The 14,635-nt window shown below is 46.1% G+C and overlaps 1 protein-coding gene across 3 annotated transcripts in view; it reads right to left on the bottom strand.

The window, feature by feature from the left end:
- ZNF148 (zinc finger protein 148) overlaps positions 1 to 13,598 on the bottom strand; it is a 58,547-nt gene extending 44,949 nt beyond the window's left edge. For 2 of the 3 annotated variants that reach the window (XM_063288757.1, XM_063288756.1), the window contains exon 1: positions 13,286 to 13,598. The gene's annotated coding sequence lies outside the window, so the exon portion shown is untranslated. The remainder of the gene's footprint in view (positions 1 to 13,285) is intronic. The other variant, XM_063288755.1, reaches the window with a different exon arrangement.
- Between the last annotated feature and the right edge of the window lie 1,037 nt (positions 13,599 to 14,635).

Here is a 14,635-nt window from a genome sequence, read left to right as displayed (position 1 = left end):
CTGAATATTCTTCAAGGGCAGCCCCATGCAGAGCGTGTTGCAGTAATCCAATCAGTAGGTGACTACAATAAGCCATGATTGACTGTGAGCATGGCATCCCAGGCTAGGAATGGGCGCAACTGGCACTATTCCCAGCTAATTTGTCATGAGTACAGATGGCGAGCAGGAGGGGGCCTCTATCCAGGGGGGAAAACGCATGCGTAGTACTGAGGAATTAAGCAGCCATTCAAAGAAACCCAGAGCAGACCCGCCTTGAGTTTTGGGGTTTATCTGTCTGGGTTTTCCCATGCTCCTTCAGTTTGGTAGGATTTTCTGTCTACTATAGCAGTTAAATAAAACACTAGAGACTTTCTCCTCATCTCAGCATGGTCTTTGCTTAAGCCAGGACACAATTAACACACAGTGGCTCCCAAAACACCATTCACCAATAGCATTGGCCAGGTATGGGGACACTCCTGGCCCCCATACCTGGAAGAACAGCCAGGTCTTCAAGGATTTCTAAAAGCTGAGCAGAGTCAGGGCCAGATGAACCTCAAGTAGAATGGTAATCCAGAGAGCAGGCACAGCTATGGAAAAGGTACACTTCCTGGGTCCCACTAGATGACAACCCATAATAGATGAGGCCCAGAGCATGCTCCTCCTGCCCAACAAAATGGGACAGGTAGAAACGATGGGGGTAAGATGGTCCCTGAAATTCTCTGGCCCTATGCCATGTAGGGCTTTATAGATAATAGCCAGCATCTTGAATTGCACCTGGAAGCAAATTGGAAGCCAGTGCAGTTTACGGAGAAATGGTGAAACATGCCCATTACATGACACCCATAACAGCCCACGCTGCTGCATTCTGGACCAATTGAAGCTTCTGGGTGTTCTTCAAGGGGAGCCCCATGTAGAGTACATTGCAGTAATCCATTTCGGAGGTGGCCAAAGCAGGAATGACTGTGTGCAGTGCCTTCTGAGGCAAGAAGGGGTGCAGTTGGTGCACAATATGAAGCTGTGAAAAGACCCTCCGGCCACAGCTTCTGTCAGCCCAACCAGATAGGAAACATGACAAGATGAGCTAATTCTACTTTATTGTAAGGCTATATTAACAGAACCTTGCAAGTCTGAAAGTACAAATCTCCCACCCTCCCTATTTACCATCTGAGTAATTAGGGCGGGTTATTCCTAAATTTCTTTCTTTGGCTGTTACTCTGTTGCGGGCTCCTTTCTCTTTTATCTGATTACTCCCTAGGCAACATCTCTTCCCCCATCTTCCAAGGCCACCCTCGCATTCTATCACAGTTTCCACCCGCTCTTTGAATAGAAGTAATGAGTCCAGGAGGACCCCCAAATTGGTCCCCCTTTCTCAAGGATGTACTCACCATCATCCAGACCCAGCCACACATCATTTCCCAGACTACCTTGACCAGCCAGGGGGACATGGATCCAATACTGAGGCAGGAGAATTTACAGCCCTGAGAATCCTGTCCATTGCCTCAAAGACTAATGTGGTCAAATTCAGCCCTGATAACCAAGTTATGATGTACTTCAGTCAACTCCATGGGACTTTGCACTAAGGCCAGAGTCAAATTTGGAGTGAATCTGAGTGACTTTGTCTGCAAGATGCCTAGCATATTCCTCTCCATGGCCCTGTAAGTGAGTATTTGGCTCTAACTTCCCCAGAAGGGACCAGGTCACCCAAACAGAGCCAGTGTGATGGCTGCCTATTCTAAAACACTCTCAGACTCACAAGCAGGAGCTTAATAATATCTGGTTTATTTAAGAATAGTATGCAAGTACAAAGAAAGCTGAGAATGATGAAAGTGCGCCAAAATCAAACTAAAAACCCCCAATACAAGTGAAGTCCCACCCCCCGTACAATGGTCTCAAATTCACAATCCCAGGTGCTCCTAACGAGTTCTCCTGATCAGCGGGAAAAGACCTTGAACAGAGAAGATAACCCAAACACATTCCATCTAAATGAACACAGATAGAGAGCTTGGTATAAGGTCCCACAGCAGCTCCCTCCCAACCAGAAACGCGCGTCAGCGCCTTGGCATGTGAAACGTTACGATGTACAATGCACATTGAAATGGTGAACATGACATACCGTCCTCCTAAAAAAAAAAAACCTAAGCAGAAGGCTTCAAAGAGTAAGCTAAGTGGAAACGGTTAACTAAATCAGGAGCATTAACATGGCGAGCAGGTACCCACTCAGGGTGGGGGAAGTGTTTCCAGCGGATCAGGTACTGGAGGGTGCCTCGAAGCTTGCGAGAATCAACGACCTCCTTGACTTCAAAGTGTTGTTGCCCGTCAATCATGATCGGAGCAGGAGGAGGAGGTTGGGGATGCCAGTGGGAAGATTGGTGGACAGGCTTGAGCAGGCTGCAATGAAAAACAGGGTGCAAGCGTTTCAAATTGTGAGGCAGATCCAACTTAACAGTAACTGGATTAACGAGAGCAACAATAGGGAAAGGACCAATGAATTTGGGAGCAAGTTTCTTCGAGGGTTGTGGGGACTTTATGAACTTGGTAGAAAGGTAAACCTGATCCCCAATTTTGAAATCGTGCTGCACAGAACGGTGTTTATCGGCTTGGAACTTGTAAGCAGCCTGGGCATCAGCCAAAGCCTGCTTAATCACCAGCCATGAATCAGCCAGCTGAACAGCCCAGTCAGAGGCAGAACAAGATTGGGGAGGGGTTTGTGGTAGCTCAGGGATGGGAACAAAGTTGTGCCCAGAAACCACACGAAAAGGGGTCTGCCCAGTGCTCTGATGGACAGCATTGTTGTAAGCCACTTCAGCAAAGGGCAACAAGTCAACCCAATTGTCCTGATGGTAATTTATGTATGCTCTAAGGAATTGTTCAAGGGTAGAGTTCAAAACCTCTGTAGATCCGTCAGTCTCAGGATGCGACGATGTGGACAGCACCTGTTTGGTGCCAATCAATTTTAAAAATGATTTCCAGAAATGGGAAGTAAACTGTGTTCTACAGTCAGTTACCAAACAGGAGGGGCATCCGTGGAGACGGTAGCTGTGGACGAGAAGAAGGCGGGCCAATTGTGGGGCTGACGGGATGGAAGCACACGGAATGAAATGGGCTTGTTTGGAGAAAAAATCTTTTACAACCAAATGACAGTTTTCTTCTGACTGGGTGGCAGGTCTACGATAAAATCCATAGAAATCTCATCCCAGGGACGGGATGGGCTGGCCACCGGCTGCAGAAGCCCCTGTGGTTTACCCCCTTTTCGCTTTGAGATGGCACAAATAGGACAGGAGGCAACATAGTCTTTGACATCCCTCCTTAAGGTTGGCCACCAAAATTGACGACGAACCAAATGCAAGGTCTTGACAAAACCAAAGTGTCGAGCAGGTTTTCATCGTGGGAACGCTGCAACACATCAGCCCTCAAAGTTTCAGGCACATAAAGGCAGTGTTCCACCCACGCCAGACCGTTTTCAAAAGAAACATTGTCTCTATTAGCTAGCAACCAAGTGTCAGATTTCAGTGCCTGGAGAAAGTCCTTCTGTAACTGACAAGGAACTTGCATTTTCCGCTTCCCAGACGGGGCTGGGGGCGGGGTTGCCTGCGCACGGATCTGGCTCCGGGTGACGGCAACCAAGCCCAGTTGTGGTTCAGTGAGAACAGTCCCAACTATATCTGTCACGTGGTCAGAGTCCTGAGGCAAATGTGACAAAGCATCGGCCAGAAAGTTTTTCTTTCCCGGAATAAATTTTAATTGGAAGTTAAAGCGACTGAAAAATTGAGCCCAGCGAATTTGTTTAGGACTGAGACGCCGGGGGGTGCGGAGGGCTTCCAAATTCCTGTGATCTGTCCAAACTTCGAAAGGGCATTTAGCGCCTTCCAGGAGGTGACGCCAGGCTTCCAAAGCGGCTTTTACAGCAAAAGCCTCCTTTTCCCAAACATGCCACCGGTGTTCAGTTTCAGAAAATTTTCTGGACAGATAAGCGCAGGGCTTTAGGTGATTTTCGGAATCTCTTTGTAATAATATAGCCCCAATTGAGAAGTCAGAAGCATCAACTTGGACCACAAAGGGGCATTCAGGATCAGGGTGCTGTAAAATAGGCTCAGCAGTGAAGAGGGTTTTTAACCTCTCAAATGCTGTCTGGCATTCAGGTGTCCAATTCAGCACAGCCCCAGGATTTTTCACCTTGCGTCTCTCTCCCAAACCTTTGGTGCGTAGCAAGTCAGTAAGGGGCAGAGCAATCTCAGCAAACCCCTGGATAAAGTGGCGATAATAATTACTGAACCCCAGAAAACTTTGTAATTGCCGCCTAGTGCAAGGGCGTTCCCAACTTAAAATTGCCTGAATTTTTTCAGGGTCCATCTCAATGCCCTTGTCAGATACCCTATAGCCAAGATAGTCAAGACGGGTTTTGTGAAATTCACATTTAGAAAGCTTTGCATAGAGTTTGGCATCTCTAAGTTTGCTTAACACCTGTTTGAGGAGGCATTCGTGCTCCTCCTCGGTTTCAGTGTAAATGAGAACATCGTCTAAGTAAACCAGGACCCCTTTAAACAAATGATCATGTAACACTTCATTAATCAATTGCATGAAGACTCCGGGCACACCAGCTAACCCAAAAGGGAGGACTTTGTACTGAAATGAACCCAATGGGCAATTAAAAGCAGTTTTCCACTCGTCTCCAGCTCATATGTGGATGCGAAAATAGGCTTCACGAAGGTCGAACTTGGAGAAAATTTTACCCGTTGACAAATGGGCTAACATGTCTTTCATTAGAGGTAGGGGATATTTGTTGCAGATCGAGACGGAATTTAACCCCCGATAGTCCGTACAAAGTCTAAGCGTGCCATCCTTCTTTTCCCAGAAAAGCACAGGGGCCCCAACTGGGGAATTTGCAGGTTCAATAAACCCCCTTGACAGATTTTTGTCAATAAAGTCCTGCAATGCCTCCAGCTCTTTCTGGGTCATTGGATAAATTTTCGGCTTGGGCAATTGAGCGTTGGGAATCAACTCTATTGCACAGTCAGTCTTTCGATGGGGGGGCAGCTGGTCCACTTCCACTTCCCCAAAGACGTCTGCAAAGTCTTGGTATCGCTCGGGCAAGCCTTCTAAGTGTGGCAAGCTGGGGCGCGGCGTGGCGATCACAGATCTTCCCACCCCCACATGTAAAGGTCTCTCCGTTGTAGGAGCTTGGTAGAACCCATCCTTAAAAGTAACAGTCCGGTGCTGCCAATTTATATATGGGCTGCGCAAAGTCAACCAGGGAATTCCCAGAATTACCATGGGATTGCCAACAGGCACCACGATAAATTTTAAAGCCTCCCTGTGGCTGCCCATTTGCATCGCTACATTTCCAGTGAAATAAGTTGCCGGACCCCCACCCGCCGTTGACCCGTCTAGCTGGGTGAAGATCAAAGGCTGCTGGAGGGGAAAGCTAGGTAAGTCCAATGCAGCAACCAGATCAGGGTGGATGAGACATCTTGAACACCCAGAGTCAACGAGAGCCCAGACTTCCATAGTCTTAGTGCAGGAGCCCAACTTCACTTTCACTGCTAGAGTGGGGCAATCAGCACTCACCATAGCATCCTCGCGCCCAACCTCCTCCTCCTGCCCACAGGCGCTTTTCAGGGCAGGTTGCTGGCGTTTCCCACCGGCTCCTCAGAGGCAACATCAGCCTCTCCTGAGAAGTATATCTCTTCTTCCGTGTCATAGCCCCCTTGGCAGCTGTCATCCATCGCGATGGGGGGGGGGCGATTTGGCGGCACTTTTGTCGCTCGATCTCCGGCCCTGGTTTTTGGGCAGTCTGCGGCTCGATGCCCGACCTTTCCACATCGGATACACTGGCCGATGCCTCTCCTCGTCCCACATTCTGTAGCCTGATGGGGCAGCAGTTGCCCCGCTACGGGGTCCCCGCATTGCGGTTGGTGGCCTCTCGGGCCGTCTGGCTTGCATGTAGGTGCGCTGGGCATGCTCAGCCTTCCCGGCCAGACAGATCCAGTCGTGCAACGACTCTGGGTCGTCTCTGCATAGCGCCCATTTTAGGACGTCCCGATTGAGCCCATCTTTAAACCTTTCTGCGAAGGTTGACTGAGACCAATCAGGGACCTTGCCTGCCAAAGCTTTAAATTCCAGGGCATTGTCGGCTACCGACCTGGGGCCATGGATGAGATCCTTTAGTGCCTCCTTAGCTCTTGCCTTGGCCAGAGGATCCTCAAAATGCAGCTTTAATGCTAACACAAAGTCCTCAAAGGACTCGAGCTCAGGGGCGTCAGCCTCCGTTAATTGGACATACCAGTCCGCCGCTCTGCCTTTTAGCTTAGTGGCCACTGCCATTATCTTAGCCTCTTTGGAAGGGAAGAATGGCCCAAATTGTCTCATGTAGCTCTTTGCATTAGTTAGGAAAAAGGATAGTTTGGTGGGATCCCCATCAAATTTGACAGAAAAGTCCTTCACCACCCCTCCTGTTGGAGCAGAACCAGCAGCAGCTCAAGTGGTCGGGCCCCAGGTCACGGTACTGGTCTCTCTTCGGGGCGGAGATCCATCCCGGAACAGTCTGCGGCCCCGCTCCGCCAGCGGTTCAGGGGGGAGGATGGGGGATGGTTGTGTGAAGCTGGGACTTCCATCGTACCTCTCCTGGCCGCCCACTGCTAAAGACAGGTTTTTTAACAGATACTCCATCGATTCCATTTTCGCCTCCAGTACTCTCAGCCTCTCAGGGGTTTGAGATTCCTCCCCCTGTCGCACGCCAGGCTGTCTCCCCGTTGCTACCGTGGTGGATTCCACCTCTGGGGTCAGCGGGAACCGGTGCTTCCAGGATGCCTGGGACGTCCCTGGCTGGAGCTCTCCCGTCGTATCCCAGGTGATCAGCTCCGCAGGCGGTCCGCTCGGTGCCAGTTGCTCTGGCTCTCCCCCATTGCTAGATCCCCCCAGCTCAGGGCTGGAACTCGAATCCTTCTGGTAATATGAAAGTTTGGGGGGGGGCTCGGCTCTCTACTCCGGATCGTCGACTCGAGTAACAGGTTAGTCAGCTCCTCAAGTTCCCCGGACGCTAGTTTCGACTCTGCCATCGCTAATTGCTTCCCTCACAAGAATTAATCTTGGTAGGAGCTAGCGGTGTACTTTGGTGATTCTCAGCTTTATGTGATGGTTGCCTATTCTAAAACACTCTCAGACTCACAAGCAGGCTTAATAATATCTGGTTTATTTAAGAATAGTATGCAAGTACAAAGAAAGCTGAGAATGATGAAAGTGCGCCAAAATCAAACTAAAAACCCCCAATACAAGTGAAGTCCCACCCCCTGTACAATGGTCTCAAATTCACAATCCCAGGTGCTCCTAACGAGTTCTCCTGATCAGCGGGAAAAGACCTTGAACAGAGAAGATAACCCAAACACATTCCATCTAAATGAACACAGATAGAGAGCTTGGTACAAGGTCCCACAGCAGCTCCCTCCCAACCAGAAACGCGCGTCAGCGCCTTGGCATGTGAAACATTATGATGTACAATGCACATTGAAATGGTGAACATGACAGCCAGCAGGTGGCCATCTGCAGTCACAATAAAGGCAGAAAAGTAAAAATACTTTGCTGCCCTTATCACCATGAGGTAGGCCTTAACAGCAGCTCTAAATTGTGTTTGGTCAGATTTGCTCCATGTTACCTCCAACAGTGCTCTAGGCATCCCCTCCTCTGCTTCATCTCACTAAGCTCCTTCATAACCCAAGGGAAGACCAAGGATCCACAGGAGGGTAGAGGCACAATCCAATCCAAAGCACCAATAGCCCACTCATTCCAAGTAGTGACTGAGGCTTTGGCCAGACCGTGCACCGAACTTTGGGAACAACCCCAAGTTCCATTTGGAACCCCACTGGGTCTATCAGGTGCTTAGGGCACACTGATTGAAGAGGTCCCACCTCCCTGCAGCAGGGAGCACCCCAGAAAATTCTTAAGATGATCAGAAAATGATCTGACCATGACAAGGGAGTGATGGAAATCTTCCCCAGCTTCAAATGATTTTGCTGTTGACCAGATCCATAGGGTAACCACCACTATATGTTGGGCCCTTGATTACCTGGGACCACCTTTCAATCAGGCACTCGAGACAATGTAGTACACAGTATTCCCGCCTCCCATTTTTTCACCACAAAAACAAGGTAGTAAGGATTGTTCAGCTGACAAAGCAACCAAAGTCACCCAGTGATCTTCTGCAGCTAGTTGTTTTGAATCTAGAACTATGTATTGATACTATATGTGCTATATTACATTGGTTCTAAAAATATTTTGACTGAAAATGATAGCAGAAGTATTGGTTAAGGTACTACTTTTTAAACTGATCCAATTTAAAACTTTACTTTCAGTTTTGAAATTGAAGGGCACAGGCATATCAATATAACACTTCTGGTAATTCAAGAAAGAGAGAAACAAAAGATGGCATTATGTGACATTTTTCTCTTATGAATTTTAGTCAGTCTGACCTATTTCAGATTGTACTGACTGAACATTGGCCAATAATGCTCTTACATGATATTAGAGGCCCACACTGAGTCCAAACTGGCAGTATTAATGAAAGCATTGACAATATTTGTATGTTTTAATATGTGCATTATCTTGTGCCATCCAAAATTTTTCTGTGATTCTACTATCTAATTTTCATTGCACCTCTTGAAGAATATAGCTCTTGCACCCTATGGTGTCTTTTGATTACACCTACAGTTTCTCAGTATAGAGATAATGTCTTTTCCTAATCCAGAAGTACACAAAGAATTCATTAAATTATAATCTGAATAGTAATAGGTGTTTGCCTTTGTTGATTTGGCTGAATTAAAGAACAAATGCAGGGGGGGACACAATTTTTCAGCATTGTAACTTTTTTTTAATATAAAAATGAAAGCAGAAGGACATTGCTAAGCCCTATGAAAGGTGTCCAGCTGATTTAAAATAAGGAAATATCTAAGAAAAATAATGTTAAATGTTCATTTAATATACACTTGGAGTGGAAGAGTTTGGTTTTTTCCTAAAGCAATCAATATTTATATCAATCTGTAAAAGGCATAACAACAAAAGGATTTCATTGTAAAATTATAAGAATTCTTTTTTTACTGCAGTCAAAATGACAAGCATTCTCAAGGCAACTCTTATTCGTGAAATTCAAATACTAATTAGACATTTTAAAATTGTATTTCCTATTATTGACAAATCTTTCCCATATTCCTGCCACAAAACCTATATGGATGTGTCCATGAAATCTCCAGAAACTGAGTTCAAGGGAAACTTTACCTTTCCTATCAGTTTCATGTGATTTTGAAGAAATTTCTTTTTAAGACTTAAGGTCAGAACTGCTCTTCTCGTTGATAAAAGTGAAGTGGGAACCAGCAAAGGCTTCTTTTGCAACCATAGCAGTTACGGTCGGGTTTGGAGGGATACAGTTTGGAGGGATAATTAGTTAAAATTCTTACTCTCTTTTCCATCTGCAGGATCATCTAACTTCCTGTGTTTTGCAAATATACACCAGTTTGAATGAACAGACCTTCATTCATGGAATGCTGCTGACTTCTACTAACAGGATGTTTCTGTCTTTACCTATGCTCCCTTATCACTGGGCTACCTTAAAATCTAGTTCAGAGGCTCTTAAGTGTTTTTCTCAGAATGATGAAAGTGGAGTTGCATCATTGTGCCACAAACTCTGCTTCTTTGGGGTATGTGGGCAACACCATGATGCATTTAAAAAAAGGGGTGGGACTTGTACTGCAATGCTGCTTTCATCACTCCGCCCCCTTCCCACCTCCGCAGACAACACTGTTCCCCAGAAAGATTGCTGGGGAATCTTTCAAAGTAACGTGGGAGATAACTTTAGGGGTTGCAAGGATAAGATATGTCAGTGGAAATGCCTTCTTCTCCACATGCCAGTGGATGCTTCTATTGGCTCAGATATGAAAGAAGTCAGATATGAAAGAAGTCATTAATCTTCCCCCCCCCCCGCCTCTCTCTCTCTCACACACACACACATGGATAAGGCAAGATACGTTTAAAAGAAAGCATGAAAGCATTTGTTTAATACTGGTTAATTACTTCTTCATATAAATATTATAGATTTTCACAGAAGCCCCAACCTTAACCTTTTTGAAAGTTACGTAAACGTAAAGACTTCAATCTAACACAAAGTTACTGATCTGCCAGTCTCAGAGAAATCCACAGAAGTAGCACAGAAGTAAAGCCAAAGTTTCTATCCATGAAACAAGGCTAACATTTTTCAAATTGCAATCCAGAAAAAAAAAATCCCGGGACCATTACTGGTGCTTCAGTATCTATCTGCTTGCAAAAGCAACTAGTTATTAAGAGTAAAATTCAAGAGATCATGAAAATATTGAAGATTTATTTAAACTATAAAGTCCCTAGGAAGCTTAAATCACTCAAATCAATTTAAATAATAATTTATATTTGCAACTTTCACTTTTAAAGACAAAAAAAAATCATGAAAACATGTCCATCATGAATAATATAGATAAATGCCATCCGCAAGATTCAACGTTTTTTCCGCTCTAGCAATGAATCCCAACCTTATAAATTAGATACACATAAAAATAAACTCAACATAAAGTATATTTCATATTCATATACTTTGCACATCACATGGTTCATTAAATTAAGTGCAGCTGACTCATTTTGCACAGTACAAACCATTTTCAGTCTGTAGTAAATTGGTAAGTATAGAAGTAAAATAACCTATAAACCACTGTTTACTAACACAATATGTGGGGTCAGTAGAACACTACATCAAAATCAGACAAACATGACTGAACTCAACAAATAGTGTTACTAAGTCTCAAAACTAAATACAGACCTGACATCTCCATAATTTTTTAAATTATACTGAAACTTTACTTAAGAGTATCCTCGCTTGTAACCTGAATGTTTTCTTCTCTTGAATGCCCTACAATTCACATACACAAGGTGCTTTCACGTAAGACTTCTATTATAAAATTGCTCCATCCATAGAACGTTACATGATGTCCAGAGATAACATCATCTTCTGCTGTAACAGTCATTTTCCTATTGTTTCTTACATCTTTCTTTAACTTAAGGCAAAAAGAAGAAAAGAAAAGATGGAATTCAGTATGTTTGGTTAGTAGTGCTAGGAGTTTCAGTCTGGAATTATCCTTATTCCAATATATTGTTTATATCAGAATGTGGCCAGAATTAACATAGGGAATAGGATAACTATTCAATAGCAGACCAGATCTATCAATTAAGAGATTTAGGAGACATTAGCGATATTTAGGCATGCCTCCATTTAACTTTGGGTCTGAATGCTCCTATCCAGTCTGCAGGTACTTTTGATGGAAAGCAAATATTTTGATAATGACTGACTTCTGTCATTATCATAATGCACTTTGGACACATTTTCAGATTATTTCCATATGGGTATATCGGAAACTTGGTGCCACTGAAAATGTTCTCCTATGAAGATTTTTACACATGATTTAGCAGGTAGTTACAACCACTGTTGATAAACATTTCCTCAGAAATCTGTATGATTGACCAATTCCAATATCCTCCACTGAAATATTTTAACGTGCACCTCCAGGGAGAATAACACTTATTAGAAATGCCCCTAAATTTTAGGTGATCTTAAGCATGAGAGTTGGTTCAGTACTTCTTATGGCTTATGAACAGGTATATAGTGGTTCTATCAGAGAAAGTGTTTCTACCACAGTACCTTAATCTAGGATCATCCTACTGTCTTCCTACTCATGAAAAGTTTTCGCTGAATAATGAATAGCCTGGGATCTGTGAATGCTTGTTTGCTTTGTGGAAAGTAGTCATTTTCAATTCTACATATAAATAGATAAATACAAACAATTATGCATAGGATATTACATCTTAGCTAACTGTTTTTAAAACAGGGCAATCCTGGGCATTTCTACTCATAAGTAAGCTCCCAAGCATTTTATCATTTTTATTTATAAATAAACTTAAAAAGTAAATTACAGTACTCTTATAATCAGGGTATATAGCAATCCAAAAAGCAAAGATGGCAAATAGATGGGTTCAATTATTGTCTGTATTTCTTACATTCATAATGTAATACTGAAAAAGAATGTCATTTATCTTATATTAGTAGTACAGGAAAACAAGACAAAAACCTGGTGAGTATGGGAACTAATACATTTCTGGATCCATCACTCTATTTGCATCCTACTGAACATTTATGCAAAAATAATTGCCACTGAGATTAAATAGATTTGATTCCCATGCACATGTGCATAGGCATGCAGCCTTAATCTATGTTTCTGAGAGTCTGTCTCCAAAGAGATTAGAATTCCTTGTTAAACAGCAAAAGGAAGTCAGATACTGTTATTCCTGAATTTATCTATTTTCAAAGTATTCTGAATCTAAAGTGCTTTTTGAAAAAGGGAAGATTTCTTCAGGAGAGCTCATTGATCTTTTATCAAAATAAAAGATTCAGAATAAGTCAAAACCCATTCGAGAATGGATTCCTCCGGTTAGGGAAGTTGCAATTTCTTTCTTTCTTTTTTCTTTTTAATGTATACATAGATCTGTCAATCCCTTTGTCTCTGATGTTGAGCAGCCTGTATCCAAGATTCAAGGGAACTCTTTTGCTAAACAGGAAGCAGCTAGAGTTGGGGCTGACCAGGTTGTCAATCTCCGGATTCAAGGGGGTTATGATCAGGGTCATTCTTGATAGGAGGACTGTACTAGTGTCAACCATTCGAAGGGCAGCCTGCCCACCTTTTTGTAGTCCTAACTTTCAAAACTGGAGTCAGAGAATGAGGAGAAACAATCATCTTGGGCCAAAGCGACAGTAATGTTTCCTATCTAGGGGTCGACCGGCCCTAGAAGTCCCTTTGTCTGCCAGGGTCCTTCCCCCACCCGGTTTCCAAGAAGGCCCCCTTGGCTGAGGGAAGAGAGTGGGGTGGGAAGCCCAGCCAGAGAAGACCTGCCTGCCCACCCCCGGAGCCCCTTCCTTTGTTTGTGTATCTTTCCTCGCCTTTGCCTGCCCGACCCACGACGGCTCGGAGGAAGAAGCGGAGAGCTCCGGCGAGGCCTGCTGGGGCTGCCCACGGCCGGGAGACACTTTGCCTTTTGCAGCTGCAGGCCCAGGGCAAGCGGGGTGCGTCGCAGGGAGACCCCGGATCCCCAGCGAACCCGCTGCCCGCACTCGCACGCCCACAGGCCCAACGCGGATGCCCCCGCCCCGCCACCTAGGGCCACCGAGGCCCCACCGGCGGTAGAGGGGCACCCGCCCGAAGCCGCGGGGCCCGCCTCGCGTTCCGGCTCCCTCGCCTGGGGTCCTTACCGGAGGCCCACAACGACCGAGAGAAGGGCGGCGGCGGGTGACGACGGCGGCGGCGACGAGACGACCGGGGACAGGAGGTGATGAGGGGCTCAGAGCCCCCAGGCCGCCAGCAGGGCTCCAGCCCCGGGCACCATGATGGCGGCGGCGGCGGCGACTGCAGAAGCGGTGGCTTCTTCCTGCAAGCTGCAGCGGCGGCGGCGGCGGCGGCTGGTGGGCAGCAGGCCGGTCGGAAAAGCGCAGCCGCCGCAGCCTCCTCCTGGCGGTGACAGCGACGGGCCGAGCCAGAGAGCAGCGCCGCCGCCGCCGCTGCCGCCGCAGTGCAGCTTGGGAAAGAGCCGCAGCATCCGAACCTGCCACCAGGCTCGACCGGCGCGCGCCCTCCCCGGAGGGAAGGAGCGCAAGAGGCAAGAGCGGGGCGGAGGGGGCAGCAGCAGCCAGAACCCGAGGGGGAGCCTGCTGCGGGCCGTCGCTGTAATCTTGGGGAGCTCTGTTCGTGCGCGGGCACCTTGGTGCGCAGCCACGCGTGCTTTCCCCTTCTCGGCCCCGGCCCCAGCGGGGACTTCGGTCGCAGGGGCTGGACTGAAAATCCCGATCTGGAAGGAAGATGAAAGCAGCAGAGAGCAGGTGGGTTCCTCAAGGATGCCTTCCGGGTAGGTGAAAGGAAGCCGTCCTAGATATTCCCACAGAGCAGCGGTTCTCAAAGTGGGGTCTGGGCACACCTTGGAGTCCCCGAGACCCTTTCAGAGGGTCTGCGAAGTCCAATAAATAATCATTTTAAAAGCTCTCCGTTTCAATTCCTACTACAGTAAATATCGATGGATATCACCCACGTAAACCAAAGATCTTTGGGGTCCTCCATCATTTTTAAGAATGTGAAGGGGTCCTGAGACTAAAACGTTTGAGAACCGCTGCAATATCCGCGGCGCCTGTTAGACGAGCGTTGTGTTCCCAGCGGTCTCGTTCTTGAGGTTAGCAAACCCAGCACCCGCATTTAGGATGCTGGGCAAACAGAAAAATTGGGTTGTGTAAACCATGGTTGTGATCAGCATGTGTGTGTGTGTGTGTGGAAGGCACTCCAACCTAGGATTGATTCAGAAAAACATTTATGGTGTAATCAACTTTCCTTACTTACTGAATTTTAGGGAGTCTCCCAACTTGTGACCCTCTTGTATTTTCCCACAACTTCACCGATCTTTTTTGTAGACACACATATACTCCTGCACACACAATCCATTAAGGAGGAACAGAGTGAACCACAATACATATTTTTGATAGTACTAGAATCCACCTATCTGCGGGCACTCTCACATTTTGATATGTACGAGAACAATCACCCTCTATTTATGAATG

Source organism: Candoia aspera, chromosome 1 (genome assembly GCF_035149785.1).
Source record: "Candoia aspera isolate rCanAsp1 chromosome 1, rCanAsp1.hap2, whole genome shotgun sequence".
Classification (NCBI taxonomy): Eukaryota; Metazoa; Chordata; class Lepidosauria; order Squamata; family Boidae; genus Candoia; species Candoia aspera.
Note: the sequence above shows the minus strand (reverse complement) of the source record. Positions and strands in the feature narration are given on the sequence as shown.